This window comes from Thermobia domestica, chromosome 1, assembly GCF_964235325.1.
Source record: "Thermobia domestica chromosome 1, izTheDome1.hap1.1, whole genome shotgun sequence".
NCBI lineage: Eukaryota > Metazoa > Arthropoda > Insecta > Zygentoma > Lepismatidae > Thermobia > Thermobia domestica.
In genome coordinates, this window is record NC_137454.1 from 359,163,086 (window position 1) to 359,187,469 (window position 24,384).

A 24,384-nucleotide genomic window follows, 5' to 3' on the forward strand; every position below is an offset into this window, starting at 1 on the left:
GAACTGCATAAGTAAGATCATTTTGTCACTTTTGATGTCATCCAACTCCGTCACGATAATAAAATTGTCATTCTTAACAATTTGTTTTTTTCTCTTATTTGGAGTTTGTCACACTAATATATTTGTTACAAAATTCAGGTTTGGTCCAACCCCTTTCGAATTCGCAACCAACCTGACCGCCGAGCTTTCTGGGTTGCCTGCTATTGCAGGAAAAGGAGGAAAGCAAGTGGTAATGCACTTTTGGAGTCGTGTATACATATCGATAACTACAACTTAACTGTGTATTAGTAAAAATTACTGATCACTTTTCATCAAGACAGTGTCCGTGGTGGGACATATACCGTTCTTTTGTTTCGTGAAACGTAACTTAGAGTCTAAACATCAGTTCAAAACACTTCGAATGTATTTCCCTCGGCTTTTGTTCGCTAGGCAGAGTGAAATGTCAGAAAACCGGAATCAGTCAAGCACATCCAGGAACGACTCCATGATGAACGTTTTAATAGTTTTTTTACCTGTGTTAACTCTTAAAATAAAAGGAAAAATCAGAAGATTTAAAGAGAGAAAATTTCGTTCAGATATGTTATATGAGTATGAAGAAATTTAACTCTAATTGATCGTTCTTTTGGTTCACTCCTCATACGAAGTTCAAAACAGGATGACAGGTATTACGTTAAGATACAGTTACGCCCAATAAAGTTACAACCGTCTTCATTAAAGTGTTCTGTTCGGAAATTTACTACCATCGAAATGGAAACCAAGAAAAATAAATGACGAAGCTACAAGCCTCAATGCCTCTTATTTTAGGAGCTCCCAAGGGACTTTTAGCTACCTAATTTGACCACACCAACTGTATGAGTAAAAACGTCTTGATGGCAAAGAAAATGAAAGCAACAGCACTTCGTTAATTTAGGAAAACACCTTAAAGCTGATCGTACAATAAAACGTTAACAAAAGTTTCGGATGGAAATAATCAAGGACTAAATTTTTCCGACAATTAACAATCCAATATCTAAGTAACCATGCATTTCGGAAATAATATATCGGTGATGGGGCATTGTTATACTTAGCGTACTATAACAGAATATACTAAAACTGAAGTCCTGATGCAATGGATTTCGCTCAATAAAGAAACGCAGGAACACAACTTATCGAAGATTGTAAGATTTTGGTCATCTGAGGTTGGTGATGTATGATAGCAACGAGTGATGGAATCTACCGACTACATTCGTAATCTACGAAAGCGTCAATTTCAACATAACCTGTGAAAATTCAGGTGTGTTACTGAAGGTCACCTATTATAGCGGTACCCACTGGCATGTTGTCTATATCTCTTATATAGCCAATATATAGTTATTTTTTCCTAATGAGAAGCATACTACGTAGCTAATACTGCAACCGATTCTTTTAGAAGATACTTTTGACGCAATATATATAATAATTTATATATATAGACAAACAACTCCGACAACTTTCGGAACGTGACTCCTGACACCAAAGCATAAGACGAAAATGTCCATACCACATAAAACATGGAAGCTACTATAGTCAGATCAAGACTTTATTTAGTAACTAGAATGTGTTGTATCCAATTATCCAAGTTTCAGAAATCTGCGGTACTTCCGCAATAATTTTTATAGTGGTAGTTAATGAGTACTTCAAATTATATGCCCGTTGGCAAACTGTCTCTACAGAAATTGTTGCGAGAGTGCCTTAGGATTCTCAAACATGTATTTTTGGATACTGCAAAAATTATTTCCTAGGTGAAATCTTGACCCGACTACGATAGGTCCTATTTTTTATGAGATATGGACATCTAAATTTCATTTTTCATGTTTGCAGCAACTTATTACTCGTGAAAGAGGGATGTTTGAACCCAGATTGGTCTATAATTTTCGTCTTCTTTATGTGTCATGAACTAACTAACTACCTAACTAACTCTATGGCCTGTGGAACCCGGAGGTACAATGCCGCGTTCACAAAAGCTCTCCACTGACTACCTAATTGGATCCAGTTCCTATTTTGTATTCCTATCTCGGAGAGATCCATCTTAACATTGTCCTCCCATCTGCGCCTAGGTCTCCCTAATGGTCGTGACACATCCTCCTAATGTGTCATGAATCACCTCCCAAATTTTTTCGGTTTTGTTTTGAAGCAATCTCTATATATGCGTTTTGCAATCGTTAGTTCTTACTTTCTTTTTTAATAAATGAGTTTATAAACCTCAATACCACAACCTTCCAATTTGCGTGTAAATGCTAATTTCCTATTGGAAACATGCAAAGGTTATTACTACACATCTAGAAAATGAGTCAAGGAGAAGTGTATTGATTATCTACAATAGTTTATGAAGTATTATAAGAAGTACAAATACTAAATAACTGTAAAATTCAAATATATATTTTATTGTTCCTGAAAATTAATGTTTTCAAGATTATTATCGAATTGTGAAATTCTGTTTCTGGTCCACAAACATCTGATCTTAATTGTTGAAAATCACAAATATCGTTTCACAGTAATGATCTTTTCCCACCTGTTTAACTTAAGTTTTTCATTTGTACAGGAGCTTTCATCGTTAACGATTAGTTCAATCTTTTCACTACCATGACAGTTCCATCTATATTTTTGTAGTTACTATATATGTTGAAATATCAAAAGCATTCCCCATCCTTTTTTCCTAAACCAAAAAATCTCAACTTTAATATTTTTGTAAAAGTATTTTTTATTTCCGTGTGTGATTTTCCATTCAATGTTCGTGGTTTTGCGGAATCATCTTCGTTATGTGATATGTATAAATCAGGAACCAATATAGGATACCTTTTAGTGTTATAAGCAACAGATGTGAAACATTTTATTCACTCAAAACGCGACTTCTGACTTGTTAGTTGAAGCAAATGCCGGGGAAATTTTGTTACTGTGATAAACTCTTTCGAGTGTCTTATAATACAGGAGACAGAATAAACGGAACATTTGAACCGACTAGTGAATAAATACAAAGCTGAACGTTATTCTTCATTTCTGAATTTCACAATGAGGAAAACTACATGACGTACGTAAAAACGCAGGTTATATGTGCTAATACTGTAGTTTGTGGACATAATTAGAGCAAAAGTATATTTTGAAAATTATGTTCTATAGTACTCCTCGTTTAATTGTATCGAATAAACATATTTTTCGTACAATCGAAATAACTGTGTATAGATGATCACCATCTCCCATACTGAAAGATGTATGTAATATATAGCTGACGTATTCAACATAAGAACATGCATACAGTATGGGGAAGATTCTTAGATGTCAGACATTGTGCAACGGCATGATGTGACATCTAAGAGCATTTCGTATGTAGCATATGGATTACGTATCCCACGTACTATTTCTGTAGTATACATAAGGTTTCCGTATCAATGTACGATATTTCGCAGTTATGATAAGGTTCTTTGTCAGTGTATGAAATCATATTTACATTTATAATTACAGGCTGTAATAACAGTCACAGAATTGAACCCAATTTTAGCATTTATTACTTTAGAAAGGAACAGAATGCATAAGTTTAATAGTTAATTTTTAAAGGTCAATATTTTATTTTAAGTTATTTAACAATAATAATTAATATTTGATTCTGCTTCAAATATAATAATCACCTCTTAATCTAGCTTGTATAAAACCAGTGATTTTTTCTGGTAGTAATCAACGGTACGCCCTACCGACACATATTTAATGAGGATGTAGTATTTATTTTCTGTCTGAGAAATGGGTTGACCAAAAAAAAAATCAAAAATATAAATAGTAGATATATAGATTTATAGAAAATCTGAATCTACATTTTCCCCCTCTATTCTTTCTCGAGAAAGATCTGTGGAACTTTGTTTCTTCTTGAAGCCAGTTAATAATATTCTGTGACTAAAAATGTATGGCCCTTTCTGTCTTTCGCTCGCTGGTTCGTTCTTGCTCTTCCATTTTATCGTTCCTTTTTCGCACAGTCATATAAACCATAAAGGATCTCAACCGACCAGACTTTTATTCTGAAAACACTAACGTCGCACATGCTAATCCCAGCAAATTGTGTCTGTCGCTAAAATTAAATGGCTATTAGACATCGAAAATTGTGGGTTGAATTTTTGAGTTAAATAAAGCAATAAGGCAAAAGGGAACTTTGAGCAAAAGGACTTCTCTTTCTCTCCCCCTCACTCTCACACACAAACAATTATACACGAAATGGAAATGTGCATTCAAGATGCACAAATACCTGAACATTTCAATTCAGTTATCTATACAAACCCGCTACGAGTCGTTTGGTTTGGCGACGGGTGCAGCCCGAACTACCCATTTCTCCAACCAATTTTACAATTTAAGATTGGACTTTTTACGGGAAAAGTAGCATACCGAAGGACGACACAGATGTAATCGAAACTATTGTGCTATTGTTTCTTTGTATGCTACAGGAAAAGTAATTGAATTGGCAAAAACTTGTGTCAATATGACGCTTACTTATTTTTGTTACTTGCGGACACATTGAGAAAAGCATTTTAGTGAACGAAGCTTTGTGTAAAATCATAGTGTTTTTTCACACTGAGAACAAAGTACTTCGTTGCGCTCTCGAGTTTGTGCTGAATTACAGCGAGAAACGATTGAGGTGCCGACCACTGCGGCTCAAAAGATAATGTGAAACTGAATATTTTGCAAGCAATTTCGGTTTCCTGGACACTAAAGCGTCATGGGATGGGTTTTCAGGAAATAAGTAATCTTTAATTCAGTTGGTCATGAGATTTGTTGGGTAGTGGGGCAGAGAACAAAGTTGTGACTATTTCCGAATTATGAACATTTTAATTGATTCTTAAGCGTACATATAAGTGCGTAGTATGTAGAAAAACGTCGATTAGTTATCTCTAGATGCGACAAAAATTTAGTAGCATTTTTAAAATTGCCAAGGAAGTTGTGAGTGCATTTCTTATCCTATGAGTAATGTTTTAAAATATATAATGTTTTTTGCTCGTAATTTTTATTGTTGTCTCGAATAGGCTATATAACGTATATATTTCAATAGGGACATACGCATGGGGTGGGATTTGGGAGTTCAGACATCCACCCCGAAATCCTGATTTTTGTACAAATTAAGTTTAATTCAAGGGGCAACTTTACAAATTTTAATATAATTTATTCTTAAATTGAATGTGAAACTCTTTCCCAAATACATTTGGCCCTTTCGAAATAAAATATTAGGTACGTGCTTATATTATCTCGTATAAAAATGCAGTTCTACACAAAAGTGTAGCGTTTTAAGTCTGAACAACTGGAGTTAATTGTGCTCATTATTTATTGCTATTTTTATTATTTTTATTATTATTAGCCGGAAATATATACTAACTACTTTTTGAGCATTGTAAACCTAGGGTTCAGCATTCTGGCACCTCTATTATTAGAAAAAACAACACTGTATTAAAGTATTATCAATAGCCTATATTTAGTTTCTATAAAACTATTGCACTAAGGTGAACTTCATAAAGTCTCTGAATGGCGATTTGCAGTCTAAAGTAATTTATCATAGTTATAATTATTGTGTTTTCGTTACCATGAACGCAATAGGCCTACACAACTTCTGGATTATACGCTTCTGCACGATGCAGATAGAGGACAGACTTCTAAGGGGAGCAATGGATTGTAATACTGCTATTTAGAGCTAGTTTTAAGAGCTCCAAACTCTGGGATGGATTTTATTTATATATAAAATAAGAAAGTTCTCTCTCCTGAGGGGGCGATCGCGCAGATTGCGCACACCCTGGATCAGCTTCTGCAATACAGAAAGCTTTTTGATAAACTTTAGTGTTTTGTTCACTCAATGCTTATCAGAGAGGAATGTTCTTTGGCAATTTTCATTAATTATTCCCCAATCACTTGGGCAGGTCACCTGCCAGTATCAGAAAAGTCTGAATCTAGTATAGTTGCTATATCCTAATAGAGTAATTTCAATTGCTGCTTCTCTTAATGGAACGAAGGGGTAATACGGTATGATGTAGCAGATTGTTCGTGAGTTATAAGTCCGTAGTGGCCGATGTTAATAGTTTAAAACCTAGGAATAATAGTTAGTGATGGAACAAAATTACGAGGTTAAATAAAACAAAATACCACTGGACATAAGAGTTCCAATAGAAGTTCGCACCATATGGAAACAACGAGCAGTGATCCAGACATTCGGCACAATACGGGAACAGTGTCTGGCCGCAAAGGAGTGTGTACGAATGGATTGAAAAATTAAAAATGGTCCATCAAGTGTTATGCAAAAGGAAAGGAACCGGACGACCATCTATGGCCACAAATTATCACAACATTGAGCGTGCATGTGATATGGTTCTGTTAAACACCCTCTTATGGTAAGACACTGTTCCCGTATTGTACCGAATGCCTTTGATGGATCCCTGGTACGCCTTCCGACCACAAAAAACAGATCGCTGCTCATTGTTCCTCTTTGATACAAATTTCTAAAATGGAGCGGTCACGGTATATCTAGATCAAAAGGAACACAAATGGAAGAATTAGAATCAAACGATCATAGCATGGACAAAACAACATAACAATAAAATAAACGAGGACAGCAGTCTGTACGAACAATGTAAGAAGAGTTATGTAAAAATTGCTAATATTTTCAATTTACCCTCGTATTTGTCCATAAATGACAGGTGTCCGTTGCAGAGAGATTACACAAATTTATATAAAACGAAATAAAATATCACAGTCAACGTCCCACGTTTATTCCTGTTAGGCTAAAGGAGATGGATAAGTAAGGCAAGTGAATGATGATAGAAGATTTGGTGAAATAATAATTTGGTAGTACCGCGAGAAATCTATGAACATGATGTTGTCCACCACAAACTTTCTGGGCTGGGAATTGAACTAAGGATCTCACACACCAGAGATATACGCTCTACCACTTAGCCAAATTCTTCCCCTTACTTAAATTTAGACTACTTACAGGTCTTTCGTTAATTGTATGCAGTAAACAGTGAATACCGTTCATTGGTAATAAAAGTAAATATAGGCTAATATCGAAATACAGAACTTACTGTTTGCAATTTTGAAGAATGCTGAGGGGGAAATAACTTCTCTAAATGTTTTTTTTTAAATATCGCTGATGGATATATTTATATGAATGTGTACAGTAAAATACTTGTGTAATAATTTTCTTCTTAAGGGCAAGTCGTATGTTCATAAAAGTTCCTTACTTCCGTTACTGAGTACATATTAAATACAAAAGTAACCGGATAAGACCATGTAAGATTGTAATTATTAAATACTGAAAATATAGACAGAACTAACCAATCATTTCTGTGTATGAATTTCTTGTGAGAAAAAGTGTGAAGTAATTGTTAGCTGACATATAATCTTGTGGACAGTAGTTTCTAATCGGAATTTGTTTGTAACTACTGGCTTAGCAGGTGATATTAATTGACAGTATTTATTTTGGAATTGGAGAAAATATTTTCTGTGCAAATGAGCTGACAATTTGTTGCTTTCAAAATGAAACTCTACCTTCGAAAGTTAAACGAGCACAGAGCGTGGATAAAGTTATAGTGGCATCTTTTTTTTTCTAAGACCAGACGTGTAGCAATTATACAGTAAGATTGCCGACGTACAGCGACAACAGATGGTCTCGTTACGTATTACATTCCAAGTATCTTTCAAGAGTGGAGATCTGCTCACCGAAAGGCTCCACTGTCTCGCTTTCTTCATCATCATGACAGTCCGTGGCCACACACAGCATTCAAAATTTTGGAGCTTCTACAGGAACGTGGAGTCCGTATTCTACTATACCCAGCTTATTCTACAGACTTAGGTCCGTGTGATCTTGCCTTCTTCCTAAAACTCAAGAGAAAGCTTCGTGGACCTCGTTTTCAAACAAGTGAAGAAACGTAAAATAATGACATTTCTGCATATTCCAAAAAAACATTTTTTTTTGAAATATTTGTCTGAAGATTTTTAAGAATGCAAAAGTATTGATGCTTGTGGAGAGTATTTGGAGATTTTGAAAAGAGATTATTTAAATAAATTAATTTTTAAACGAGTAGGCCTATCTAAAATTTTTGGCATTACCCTCGTATTGTACGAAATGCAAGTCTACAGAGACATGAAAACAGAAAACTTGAGAACAGCTGAAAAAGCTTATGCTCATCAGTTTGAAGTTGAATTAAGAATAGATTGGACCTTCCGATCCTAAGCCGAACGACCAAGACTACGCACCTTCACTCTAACGTTTATTTATTTGCTTATTCCTTAACATCCTCATACAGTATTGAAGCTAAACTAGACGAAAAGTTGCATATTTAATATAGAATTCGAACCAGCAGTCGAACTCCTATCTTTAAAACGAAAGCAGAAATAACAGTCGCAAGGGATTTCTAACGTAGGAACTAGAATTGTGAATTCTCAAAGTCACACCTATTTCTCAAGAAAGTATCTAGGTTACTTGAACATGTTTTTTGTAATACCTATATATTTATTGATTTACTTTACTTCCGGTTAGGGGTGGACCTAGGATGGACTTTTGGGGAGCGATAGCTTCTAATACTGCTATTTAATGCAAGTTCTAAGAGCTCTAAACTCTGAGTTGGATTTTATTTATATATAAAATAACAAAGTTTCCTCTTCTGGGACAAGATCACCACGAACGCCTCCACTGGATACGCCCCCGCCTTCCCCAACTATTTTGAGGTATAACAGCGTACGGTTCGATAACCGTTTGGGATAAACCATTCCATGAAGGTATCGGGGTTCATTATCCTGCGAGGTAACATTATACACTCACAGTCTCTAGGTTCGGGTGCTATGGGATTAATAAAGTGGAGGCTTGGTCGTATAACAACCGTCGCTGGCAGCCAGTCGTATCCCAAAGTAGGGTTTGAACTTTACCTCTTAACAGTATCATACACATTTCATTTCAGAACGACTCTTCTAGCGTCAGGAAAAGAATACGGGAGATAAAATGAGCACCCGTTGGTTGCAAAGAGAAACTAATGTGCAATTCACTGGGCTATGTTAAAGACATTATCATTATAGCGAGAATAAAATATTAAAACATGCACGCAATATACGATAATTCTTATTTTTTTAAAAAGGGAAAAATATCAATATGATATGCGCACGATTACACTATTAACACTTGAGACAGAGATTATCACCCACAAAAAATATTTTCAAATTATTTATTTTAACCTTTAAGAAATCACAAGCATATTTGTTTAATAGAGTCACTATATTTTTGTAAAGGAAATGGTGGCCCAAGATTTCGATTTAAGCGAACACGAAACGAAACCGATAAAAAAAGCACGAATGCAGCAATTTCAATAATACGTTGAAATACACAATCTTTCTTGAAGATAAAATACACACTCGTCCACCAAACAAATTTGGAGAATTAATTATTTCAGGAGGACACTTCGATGCTCTTTCCTTGTACATTCCTCGTGCCATCGCAGGGAGGATAATTTATCCTCTCTTTCTTTTGGTTACTGTTAATTACACAATTCTACTTTGTGTATGCACTTGTTATAAAATGTTTGGAATTTTTACTTAGAGTACATATTTCCACACTTTACACATGTAGTTTCAACATTCTAAAAATTTTATTAATTTTAACCAATTTAACCAGGCAGTCGAAGAATCACATATTACGCCATTTGTTTCCAAAATGTGACTCTTGGCGCCTCTTCTGAGCATTACTTCTCATAGTCACTTTGAAGGCGTATGGATACACTGGTGAAATAAAAGATCTCTTCCCTGATAAAAGTTGAAATATTGAATGTTTTCTTATTGGGAAAAGATTAATCATATTTAAACACATTATAATGTAATTAATAAATGATTAACACAAAAGGTGAACATTATGACGTATAATCCACCCCTGCCTTTTATCTTCCGAATTCAGCTTTGGGTAGGAGTGAGAAGATAGTTAAGCCGAGTTGAATTTTTTGTCCGTATTTGGTCGTACGAAGAGAAGAGTAGTTGGGCAGACACACACGCACACACATAGAAACATATGAGGAAAAAAGTTCGCAGCATTTCGTTTTCTAAGAACTTTGTCCCGCAACAATTCCAGGAAATCATCTTCATATTCGAAGGTTGATTAAAAAGATATATAAGGATAACGTTAGTTATGGTGTTCGAGATTTATGTCCACTGATGGTACTCGGAAGATGGGGAAGAACCCTGGTAATCCATTTCTTCAACTCTCGCATTTTTTTTAATATTAACTCACTCACAGTACTATTCGTTTCCCTACAGGTATTCCAGTGGTCCACATAGGGTTAAAGTTGTTTAGCTTTTATGTGCAGCGAAGTATACAATAATTATGTTCACTCGAAAACGCGAAGTCACGAAAATTCGAACGATAGTAAACGCGTGGGCCATTTACGGTAACGCGAGGCCCATTTTGTTAATATCTCTGAGTCCATTTTTTAATACTTTCATTTTCCTTTTTTTAATTACTTCATAAGGTGTATAAGTAAACATAATTTTTAATATTCAAATACAAATTAATTGTTATATTGGTATATTATCCAACACACAAGAAAAATTTTATATAAACATAATATTCAATATTATGGTTCAAATCTTAATCTAGGTGACTTAAGTACATAAGCATATTCAGTGTAAACGTTACATTCAATATAACTACTATAGCAAATGCCATTTTACACCTAACAATACACAATAAAATGTAATATAAACCAGACATTTTATTGAAATTTTAAGTGGGACAAAAGGTTACATAACTTTTTTATATAAAATGGATAGTTACCTTTTCTTAATCCTCGGATGCATGTCGCTTTTTTTCTACACTTTTACATATGTGGGGTCAATTTGACCCCACGCAATATTTGGTTGATAATAATATAACATAGTATGCATGTTAGGTTAATTAGATTACGTTAGGTTTGGTTAAGTTAGGTAATGCGGAGGTATGTTAAGTTTGTTTAGATTAGGTTACATTAGGCAAGGTATATAGTTCAGGTTATCGCGTTTTATTCATTAATATAAGGAATAAACCAATTACAAATATTGTTCAGATATTTTAACTGTTTTCCTCTTCCTCGCTTTCCGAATAGTTAAAAATAGTTCACTCTTCTTCATATTAATATGAGTAACAGTTCACTTACACTTATCCGAGCTGCAATTCAGCACCATAATCTTACTTGAAACAAAAGATTTCTTGAGCAAGGAAAACAACACTAAATATGAAGAAAGTACCCATGTTTTGGCTTTGTCACATCAATACACATCACTGACATTCAGAACACACTACTAACACACTACTGTGAAATTTGCACACATACTTCTCACATCTGCTGCAACGCTGTGATGTCTTCCTGTCCTCTTCCCTTGTACAGATCTGACATCTTACTCTCTTGTTCGAAGATGTAGGAGCCAATGCCTTTGTTTCCCTCTCTACACCGCAGAGTTTCATCGCATCAATCACTGGTTTCTTTAGGTTCAAACTGTGGCACCTCAGCCTGATGTGAGGAAGAATCAGTTCGTTCGCCAACTCAGTTAGAAAGACACGGCGCTTGTGACTGATCCCTGAATGATAATCCGGATGTTGTGATAAGTAGCATGTGTATGCATTGAGAGCGCCTACGTTGATTACATTATAAAAGAGGGCCATTGGCCAGCGACGCGTCTGTCTCCTACAGGTGTATGTTTGAACCAATTTGTCCATGGCGTCAACTCCACTCTTTGTTTGGTTGTAAAATTTTATGATTTCTGGCTTCTTCTTGGAATCTTCCTCATCCACGCCTGTGTCATGATGCATGGTGCTGAGTAGAATGACGTTCTTATTCTTTTTCGGTACGTAGCTTACTAGGGTAACATCTTTATTGAAGACGAATTGTGATGTGCTAGGCTGTCTTGACTTAACATTGACCAGCGCAGGTGGAATTTCACGTCTGTTTTTCTTTATTGTACCAACAATAGTTACATTTTGTACCAACAGTTCCTTAGCTAAATCATAACTTGTGAAAAACTGATCAGTTGTGATATTACTGCCGGAGTTCCGCAGCGTGTAGCACAATGTCTTCACGACGTTGCTGGCGAGGTTAGTTTGAACTGGTTCCCCTGGCTGTCGTCCCAAGTACACTAAACCGTCTTTTGCGTAAAAGTTCTCAGCATCACACAACCAGAAGATCTTAATGCCGTATTTACCTGGTTTACTTGGCATATACTGCACAAACTTGCATCTCCCACGGAAAGGCACTAACTGTTCATCAATCGTGAGGAAAACTCCGGGAACCATAACTTTTCGACAATTTTCTATGAAAAGTGTCCAGATATATCGAAATGCAGCCATGTGATCAGTTTCCAGACGCAAAGCGCGGGTTCGCTTGTCATCGAACCGGAGCAGTCTTCTGATATCTTCGAAACGATTCACGCCAAAAGTTGCTTTGTATTTCGGATTAGCGAATTTGTTGAGAAAAAGTTCGCGAATAGGAACATCCCAACTTCTCTCAGTACCTGCGATAAGAAGGATGCCAATAAAAGCCTGAAGCTCTTCTAATGTTAGGTCAGTCCACTTTTTCACTGATTTCACTGCCACTCTTCTTCCTTCTAAATTCGTGCACTGCACAATTTCCTCCAAAATGTTACGGGAAATGAACAAATCAAAGGCATCTTTGGGTGACGTCAAGACAAAGCCCCGCGGGAGACCTTGTACATTCCTTACGATGTTGCGCCTAGCAGTCTGGTGAACACCGGGTGGTTTGCTTTTCCACTCAATTCCATTCTTCGAAATCATACCGAAAGACGCTTGCTCATCCCTTGCATCTTCTTCTTCTTCATCATCATCATCACCACCATTATCCATTTCAAAATCACTGTCTTCCCTCGGAATGTTTTCCTCCTCTGAAACTCCATCATCTTCGTCAAAACTGTCCAAGTTGCTGGCAACACCATTATCATCCTCCTCCGTAAGCAGTTCGTTTATTTCATTTAGAGACAATCCTCTTTTTGTCATTACTGTCTATGGCACTTTCAGTCTAATAAACAGGATTTTATAAAATCACGTAAAAGCAATAAGCATGCACTTGTTCAAACCTAAAATGCGGCGTTCTTTCACACACGGTGTGCAATTGTTTCTGCAACACAAACAAACATGAGAGCGGAGCACTGTAGAAATGTCGTCCGACTATACAAGCGGTCTGTCAACTACAACTGATTGCAGTGTTGTCAGGTTACAGTGGAAAAAAATATTTTCAAATAAGATAAAACAACCTTTTATTCGCGACAAATTTTTACTATACTTGCAGCAATATGCGAATTTATGGAAATTTTACAAGAGCATAAGTTTATTCCCAGAGAAAATAAGATCTCGAAATCAAAACTTATAAAAAATATCCAGTTTTACAAAAAGATTCATCATCATCCCTCGATAATTCGAATGATGATGATTGTTGTTCTGCCCTAAGGCAGGTCTTTGACCCAAAGGTCCCTAGGCAAGATGAGCCCATGGTGGTTTTTCATTGCCTTCCATGGGATGATGATGACGTCCTAAGGACGGGACCTACAGTTTAACGTGGGATCCGAATCACATGTGTCCCCACCGGGAATCGAACCCGGGACCCCTTGATTACAAGGCGGTGAGAGTAACCACTTATCCACCGGGGAATACTGATTTTAAAAGATTTTCTCTACTTTGGGTATAGCTGAACATTATATCCAGGCCAAACTTTTTATTTTGAACGTTTCTAAACTATTTTGAAACTGGGGTCAAATTGACCCCACATATGTAATAGATGGGTAATGATAAAAAATGGTAAAAAAATAAATAATAATAACTTGCAAAACAAATGTGTTTACATTCTTTTGTAGTTGAAGCATCCTGCTTAGATGTCACAGAACATCAGGATTTTTCAGTGAGATTTCCTTGTAATACTAGGAAATAAAATCATGTTGGGGTCAAAATGACCCCACACATGCATCCGAGGGTTAAGTAAAATCTATAACGGTACCCATTGATTTATTGTTATTAATATCACTAGTTAACAAATTTAAACTTTTTGTTTGTTACATGAGAAAAATCACCTGATCTTAAATCTACTTTTTGCGCTGAATTCGAATATGCACTCGGTTTCTCTCCATCACGTACAGTTTTATCGTAACAGAGGGATTTTCGGGAAAAACCCTCAAAAATTTCCCTTTTTAAGATATTTTATTTCCCTAGCTCCTGTCCCCTTACATATAGTAACAGAAATTATACCTAAGTATACCTTTGATTTATATTTAATAAACCCTAAAAGTTTCGTAAAAATCGCTTTGTTCTTTCTAGAGAAATAAATATATTTGTATGTATACTGTGTGCACTGTTTATTGCACCTGATAGTAATGCTTTCAGATCTCCTGAGTTGGGGTAAAAACGATTTGCTTTATTACTACAAACACAGACATAAAAATGAAAGAGGACGGCGTTCGTGTGTTAAGTCACCAAATAGTTTTTGTTAAGTGTGTGGCCAGTTTGTAGTTAAAGGACAGTGTAGATCCATTACGCCATCGGTTTAACTAGCATATTATATATATTTCGGATGTCGTCTGGGAGATCAGGACAAAACTTGGGCACCCAACATAATTTGTGCGTCGTGCTACGTCACTTTACTTGCATGGGCCAAAGGGAAACGGAGGTTCATGAAATTTGCTGTACCAATGGTGTGGAGAGAACCCACCAACCATCTGGATGATTGTTATTTTTGTCTCACAGTAGTTAAGGGACATTCTAAAAGAAGCAAATACACAATACGTTATCCCAACGTTAAATCCGCAATTAGACCTATTCCGCACGGGGATGAACTTCCACTTCCCGAGCCCCCTACCAACTGGGAAGAGATATGGCCAAAAGACTCTGATGATGATCATGACCTTGATGAACCATCGACATCAACATGTACATCCAAGGATCCCTGACTGTGTTCGCGAGCCACATTTCATCCGGCAATGTGAACTTAATGACCTAGTCCGTGATTTGCACCTGACAAAACAAGAGGCGGAACTTCTGGGATCAAGGCTCCAGCAGTGGAACTTTTTGGATGCAGAAACTAACATATCAGAGTACAGGAAAAGGCATGTTCAATTTTCAAGCTATTTCTCAATGCAAGATAATGTGTGCGTATGTACGGATATAAATGGGTTGAAGGCGGAGCTAGGAATTCCTTACGTTCCGGAAGAATGGAGATTATTTATCGACGCGTCAAAGGTCAGCCTTAAAGCTGTCCTTTTACATAATGGAAATAAAAAACCTTCTATACCACTTGCGCACTCAGTGAAGATTAAGGAATCATATGACACCATGTCAACTTTCCTAAATCTTATAAATTACAAGGACCATTGTTGGCAAATATGTTGTGATCTCAAGCTAGTTGGTATTTTATTAGGACTGAAGTGCGGTTACACGAAGTACCAATGTTTTTTATGTTTATGGGATAGCCGAGCTGACGACAAACATTATGAAGTGAAGGAATGGGAACCTAGAGTGAATTACGTACCTGGAGAATGCAACGTCAAATACGCTCCTTTGGTAGATAATAATAAGATATTACTACCGCCACTTCATATCAAGTTAGGACTTATAAAAAACTTTATCAAAGCCATGGACACATCTGGTGAAGGTTTCAAGTATTTGCGAAATACGTTCCCTAACCTGAGTGATGCTAAGATTTCAGCGGGAGTGTTTATTGGTCCCCAAATTAGGAAATTAATGCTTGATGATAGCTTTGACAGCAAGTTAAACAGTGCTGAGCTAGCTGCCTGGACAGCATTTAAGTGTGTTGTGCGCAACTTTCTGGGCAATAACAAAGCTGAGAGTTACACAGAAATCGTACAGGACATGATACAGAAATACAAAGAGTGGGGTTGTAGGATGTCTTTAAAAATCCACTTTTTGCACTCCCACCTAAGCTTCTTTCCTGCTAACCCAGGTGCTCTCAGCGACGAACAGGGGGAAAGATTCCACCAAGATATAATGGCAATGGAGAAAAGGTAACAGGGACGATAGGATCCTTCAATGATGGGGGACTATTGTGGGGGTCTTGTGCAACATTTCTTACAAAAGAAGGAAGTAGTGTACGTTTTTGTAACCCAATGGAAGTTTCATATATTGTGATAGTTTTGATTGTATTTTCATGACCTTTTGGTACATTTGTATTATTGTTTATTGTAAATTGTCACACTTGTAAATTATATTTTATATATGTGTTTGTGGTAAAGAAGCAAAACGTTTTACCTCAACTTAAGAGATCTGAAAGCATTACCTTAATGTGCAATAAACAGTACACACGGTATACATACAAACATATTTATTTCTCTAGAAAGAATAAAGCGATTATTATGAAACTTGGAGGGTTTGTTAAATATGAATCAGAGTATACTTAGGTATAATTTCTATGTTAGTATATGCAAGGGGACAAGATCTTGCGGTGTAAAATAAACGAAAAAGGAAATTTTTGAGGGATTTCCCAAAAATCCCTCTGTTACGGGAAAATCGTACCTGATTGAGAAAACCCGAGTGCATATTCGAATTCAGCGCAAAAAGTTCCTTTAAGAACAGGTATTTTCTTTTATGTAACAAAACATTTGTTAACTAGTGTTATTCATTAGTAAGTAACTACTCAACTGTTTCAGTTGCCATTACATCCATTAATAAATGGTTCGGAAATATTATGCACTTACATTTTATGAAAATAATAATAATAATAATAATAATAATAATAATAATAATAATAATAAATAATCATTATTATTATTATTATTATTATTATTATTATTATTATTATTATTATTATTATTATTATCTATACACAAAGAAATACTTATAAGACTTAATACTAACAAAACAATTAAAAATATTCTTGTTATTAATATGAATTCAATATAATATATTCCTTCATATTTAGCATAATATACAGATGGTGATCAGAAAAATGGAAACACCTGAACGAAATTGCAACTTACCAGATTAATATGGTATTGGGCCACCTTTCGCCTTCAGAACAGCCTTGATGCGACGTGGGGTGGAGGCATAGAGGTCGTAAATGGTAGCAAGTGGAATTTTACACCATTCCTCGTGCAGTTCATCGGCCAGTTCTGTGAGAGAGGTTGGAGGTGGAAATCTTCGCCGGAGTCGTGTTTCCAAGACGGACAACAGATGTTCAATTATGTTGAGATCTGTGGATTGGGTGGGCCAGTTGAACTTCATACCGATGTTCCTCAAACCACCTGCAACAACGCCAGCTGTGTGAATGGGTGCATTATCATCCTGGAAGATGGCGTCGTTGTTCGGGAACAACATCCAGACCATAGGATGCAAGTGGTCTCCTAAAATTGCGATATAATCGTTGGCAGTGATTCGTCCGCTAAGTGTGACCACAGGACCCAATGAAAACCATGTTATGGCGGCCCACAGCATCACCGAGCCGCCGCCATGTTTCACAGTTGGGCGGAGACACTGCAGATCATAAGCTTCTTTGGGAGTTTTCCACACATAAACACGGCCCGTAGTTGGGAATAGGATGAAGGATGAGTCATCCGACCATATCACACATTTCACAGTCCTCAACGGTCCAAGTGGCATGGTCGCGGCACCATTTGCGGCGTGCGAAAGCGTTATGTTCCCTGATGAGTGGTTTGGCCCGTGCAACACGACCCAGTAAGTTCATGTTTTATAATTCGCGGCGGACTGTGATTGTCGAACCAGGGTGGGGGGAGGTGCTGATTGAGTTCCTCCGTCACTTGCTCCGGAGTGGCACTACGGTTCTGCGTGACAATGCGCTTTAATACTCGGCGTGACCGGTCACTCATGATTTTCTTCCGCCCACTGTTCCACTTCCCCGATGTGGTTTACCCGTGTGTTGTGTAGGCCGTCATCACCTTCGATGCTGTCCCACGCGACACACCTAACACACTAGTCCCTGCCGTCACACTCACTCCACATAACAGCGCACCAACATTTTGCCCTCTTTGAAAATCTGAGAGGTCTCCCATTTTACACTACCTCCGTCTGATGCAGCCACTGGACACTGCTGTTCCACTGCGCCTGACGTAGTATGGAGACCGATCTAATACACCACCATCAACGGTCCGGCGCTGCGGGCGCCACGACACCACTGCCAACCCATACATCTGACGTGTTGCCAACTACAGGTGTTTCCATTTTTCTGATCACCATTTGTATTTGATAAAAATGTTCCATACATTTCATGACAACTAAAGCATAACACATAATATAAACACATTTATCCTAACATTCATGAACAATACAAATTACTACTTGTGTATGTAAAGATAACACTATAAGAAATAATATTTCGCTTACCTACAATGAAATATGACTAGGCTTACGCGAGGTTTTCAAACTCGAAATATATATGTATATACCGCCTGCGTAAAATATGGAAGACATTACCCCAATAATTTTATTTACTTTTCCCGTCCCTCAAGCAAAGTGGAAACGATAGAAAACAATTTAAAAATAATATAGAGGGGACTAATAAGAAAATTGAGTCGCAGACGTGTTAAATAATGTGATTAACCCTTTTAAACTATGGCTTCTTGAGGTATTTTGTAGACTTTTATTCAATCATCTATTGCGGCAAGGCTATTTATAGAAGGATCACGGTTCATACCAACTTTTATTTCTAGTAAAGCAGTGTTTCCATCTGCGTCCGTAAAATTTTCTTAAAGTGTAAAACATGCGTGAAATTTCAGCTCAAGTTGGGAAAAAGTTTTTTTTTTAATTTCCTATTTTATTGCGAATATCCTTTATTATAGGATAAGATCATTCGAATCCAAATACAAAATACACTTTGTGGTGAAGAGAATGAAATACAAATAGTGCCCCTGGGATGAATAGTTTTGACGCTACAGCTGAATTACATATTTAACCTTGTTAATACCTTTAGAGTGAATTTCTATACTATCATCATCACCATCAAGACTGTTCATTGTGGGAACATGAATAGTATCTCCTTTTCTTTGCCATGAACCAGTCTTTTAAACGCTACCACTCGTATGTCTCTAGCATGTTCCAAATCGAGAAAATGTGAAAAATATGGTAATTTTTGTCAAAAAATATGTTTTCCCCGATTTTGGGCCCCCTCCACTATGGTACATGCTAGAGACATGAGAGTAGTTCCGTTTGAAAGACTGGTTCATGCCAAAGAAAACGATGTACGTATCATGACTTTAGAATAAATAGTGATAATACTGTACATACTTTATTAAAGTAATTGACTAAAAATGTATGAAAAAGTAAAGAAATCGATTTTTTTGACACAAGTCTGTTGACTCTAGCAGCATGAGTCATATCTCATTTTCTTCAGCGTACGGCAGCGCTTTAAATGATACCACCCTAATTTCGTTATATTGTACCGGTGATTAGACAAATGGGGAAAAAGGATTTTTTTCTTTAAAAAATTCCATTATTTCCATTTTGGGTAAGGATTCTCCTACTTATGGTTCACGATAGGGAACTTTGAGTGGTATATATCAAAAGCCGTCTCATAGCAAAACCAGCGAGGTACAAACCGTGATTTTAGGGTAAATTGTGATGTTTCAGGTATTTTTTGAAAGTACTTCTCAAATATACCCTTTTTTAAAAGCATCGTCCATGTTTATGACGCTACAGCCACCAGACAAAGCACGCAAGGCTGCAAACTGCCTATAAAATATGTTCTATGATACTTCTATATTTGAATGAATGGAAAAAAGCCCGGTCTAAAAGGCTTTACCATAGACTAATAAGGTAAATTCCGAAATTCGACGACATGGTACAGGTGTTCTGCCATCATATATTAAAAGGGTTAAAACCACCATTTGGGAAGTAAAACTTTGCTTCCATGATTCCAAGTTTAAGTTGTAATGTTTTCCGTGTTAAACGAAAAGATTAACACAAAATATGTGCAATAACAATTGCTTACAATGCGCACGTGAGTATTGTGTTTAATGAACACTTTTTTATTGATTCCTTCCTATCTAAACTCTCTTTTTTATTTTCCCTTCGTTTGTGACTCAGTCGATCGCCACGTAAGAGTGTATAGGTGGAAAACAAGGCTGCGGTAGCCCACGACACAAGTAGGAGTCAGTACACTCTAAGTTGATCACTGTGATCTTACAAAAGTGCTAATTACACAAAATGAAAGGATTAATAAAATTCAAAAATGCAAATTATCGACCTTGCAGAATAGAGATTTGGTCTTTGTAAATTCTGTTTGAGTTAATTTTTGAATCACATTTGTTTGAAAGGTTTACAATTACTGCAATGATAACATCGTACGTAACCTCCTCAATACAACTATATTACTCTGAGCTTTTACATTGTTCTTTTAGAATTTCTTTACGTTTACTTCCACAATGTTTAGTAGCAAAATTGAGGCAAATATTTTTGGTTTCCTAGGTTAGTTTCTGAACCTTTAACCTGTCTACAGAATGTAATTCCAAACATTTACCTGTGAGTGGATTCGTTAGTTAAAATACATTTTAGAGACCTTTTTAGAACACAATAGGGGGCCTCTATACAAATGAAGAAATTTTGAGATTCTTTTATCTATTGCTGAACTAAAATTGGTTTGTTTTAAGAAAGCTAGGTATCTTTATTTTACCTTGTACTTAGTTTCTTCTTTGTGATTATGCTTAACATTTCGTTTGCGGATAATCTCATTTCTTTTCCAGTCTGGCATAAGTAATTTATTATCCCACACTGAATATTCATCTTCCCCTTGTTGGTTGATAAGAATACCAAAATGTTTGAAAATTGTATCAGATGGTTTTCTTTAAATGCAGACTAGTAGGACTTGCCACTAAACTACTAGAAATTGAGTAATTTACTAAATTACAAATTGGGGCAATTAATTACTAAATTACAAGATCCAGGATGGATCCTTTCAACTGGATTACAAAAAGCGTGATAAGTTGTCACATAGTGTATTTTTATTCCATATTCTAACATTTTTTCTTTAAATTTTCGAGAAATAAAGCAACTACCATTATCGAACAAAATAGCACTAGGGATACCTAAATGTAAAAAAAAATGATTCCAAACAACGTAAAACACATGTAGTGGTAGCATTTCGCATTGGGTAGAATGTGTAATACGTTGTAAAAAACATCTATGATAGACAATGCATATTTATTACCTGATGAAGAAGAAATATATGGTCCGAAAATATCAATTGACGCAAGTGCACGTGGACTGTTAACAGTAATACTTTCCGTTGGCCTTGCCGGAGGTGAAGTTGCTACCTTCGTTTCCTTACGTACGATACAATCGTTAATGAAATTACTAATATCTTTTGTCATTATTTTCTAATAACAAATTTCTTTTACAAAACCAAATGTTTTTTCAATTCCAAAATGCCCTCGTTTACAATGCATATGTTCTACAACAAATGGAACCAATGAATTTGGGATACAAATGATCCTGGAATCTGGAAAGGGAAAACTTTTATTTACAAATACACCATTTTCAAGCTTATAAAATTTTTCAAAGTTTCTGTTTTTCACCTTACCATATGGGTTATTGGAATTTTGAAGAAATCCAATAATTGTATTATATTCTTAATGTTCATGTTCACTTTCAATTAATTCCTATATGGTCATATTTCCGAAGAAAGCTCGTAACGTTTCGAGGTTACTCACCGTATGAATTTCACCTTTGGGGGCTAAAATGATGTGTGACAAAGCATCACTAGCTTTATTATCGATTCCATGGATATGTATAATCTCCAGGTAAAAACTTTCCAGCTCGAAACTCCTACGTGCCAGACGGGGATTCCAATTCCTAATTTTATGTAAATACACAAAAGAATCATGATCTTTATACACTTTGACATGTTTACCATACAGCAAATGTCCCTATTTACGAATAGAAATCACTATCGCCAAAGCCTTCTGTTCTGTTGTAGTATATGAACGTTGTGCTTTATTTAAAGTTTTACTGAAAAAACCCAATAATATTGCGTTTACCATCAATTTGTTGAAAGAGTATGCCAGCTACCGCTACTTTTGAACTGTAAGTGATTAGTGAGAAATCAGAACCAAGTTTTGGATGAGTGAGGAGAACATCTTGAATTAAACTATCTTTGAGACACAGGAAACTACGTTTACATTCTGGAGTCCAGATCCATTTTTTCCCTTTCTTGCTAAGTTCAAATAGAGGAGAAGCTAATTCTGCAAACTTACGCACAAATTTCGAACACCATTCAAAAATGACCTAATACTTTCTGTAATTGTTTCAGCGAGGTAACTGACGAACACCTTCTACATCAGAAGGATCCTAAAGAATACCTTCATGAGTTACGACAAAACCCAAAAAATTGATTGTAGTTTTACAAAATGAAGATTTCGAAAGGTTGACTGTCATATTAGCATCTTGTACTTTAGTAAACCATTGATGTAACAAATACAATTGCTCTTCAAATGAAAATGTTGAGGGCATCAATATACGGTACAAGTTTAGTGTATAACGTATAACCTATCACCTTTTGTAATGCATCAATTACTGCAACAGAACCATTTATATACCCAAATCGGTTTACTCAAAAATCAGTAAATGTGCCTGTTTCACGAAAAGGCAATAAAATCACGAGATTTTTCAGAGACAACGACTTGTGAGTGTGACGACACAAAATCAATTGAGCTTACGTATTTATCACCTTGGGACGTTAACAATAAATCATCAATTTTATTTACTTTCAATTGTTTTAATTTGACATGCCGATTCAACTCAGTTAAACCAACTACTAGTCTAGGTTTATTTGTATTTTCTTAGGAACACAAAAAAGTGTAGTGGCTGCGTACAGAAACAGTATTTTCAATTTGTTTATCAATACTTTTCTTAAAATGGTTAGATATAAATTTCTGTCTTTTGACAATGTGATCAGTAGTATCAATATCTATGGAATATTCATATTGGTTACATCTATCTGGGTAATCAGTAAATACTTTGCAATGTTTTACCAACAAATGAAACAATTGTGGTTTTTACTCACTACTCAAGTGATCACAATCATATACCTTTTTTTCTAATTTCATTTATGATTGCTACAGCATGTATATTTTCAAAAACAATGTCATTTTTTAACACATTATCCTCTTTACTTTCCTGCTTTTGCTGTTTACTACAATGTAAGTTTCTAGTTTGCTCATCAATATCAGATATTTGTAAAACATAATATTCTAATAAAAAATGCTCCTCTATAGCTTGATTAATGTTCAAATCTTTCAATCGGAATACTTTAGAACCTCTTCTAAACAGAGTATATGCTTGGTCTCGTTGGTTCAAAGCACGGATGCACTCTAGCATTAACTTATTTCTTTCTGAAACCAAATTATTAATTACAGGGCATGTTGAAGAAGAATGATCACAGTTGGATTCAAACTCAAAACTTTCATGTGAACAATTACTATTTTCTACAGAAAAAACAGATTTAGTATTAACAGATTTATTTATTCGGTCAGCATGTGTCAAAACTTTCTTGGGTCTATACCCACTGATTTCTGTATTACATAATTTTCCAGCGTGCATTGGAACAACAACAACTTCCATTCCCTTAGAAAATCTAATTATGTTTTTCGAAAAATCTATCATAGCTAGGACAGCTGTGAGGAAATTACGCACTAACAAACACTCAGCAATCAGTTCACATCCCGCTGAAACTTTTAAAACAAGTCGAACATCAAATGCTGCATTTCCACACAAACATTTATTTCGCTCTTCTCCTGCTTTTTTCGTTTACCTGAATAATCTACCAGGAAAATAAGGGGTGCAGGTTTTAGTCGGAAGAAATACGTTTCCACGACTCAAAGCTAAGAAAAGACACCGAAGACTATATCACACAACACTTTTAATTCTGTACTCAATATTTTACAATGAATTTCTGCAGTTCGAGTATCATTACAATTTTTTATGCCTTCTGTTATTTCGGTTTCATCTTCAGAGATATCTATATCCCATTGAATAACATTGCTGATATTTTTACTCAACACTACATATTCTACAGGAAAATTTGTGGTGAGTGCGTTTTCATTATCAATATTTTGAATATTACCAAAACTTTCATTAGTATTACAAGAAGCACTCTCTCATTTCTAGTTTAATGGTTTTTGTCTACTGTGGTTACCTGGTGGTGAAGGAGGATAAAAGGTACAAGGTTGATTAAAATTTGCAGCAAACGGTAGTTTGTTACCAACATGAAGGATTGTAAACTGTTGAGGCGTATGCCACTAATACATGCACGCATTTCTTTAGTATAGTTTATGTCTTCCTGAGTTCTATACGAACTGCGAGTGGCTTCATTTTCAGACTATTGCTGAGAATACACATTTTTAGGTTTACTCTTATGCTTAAAATTTAGGTGTTTA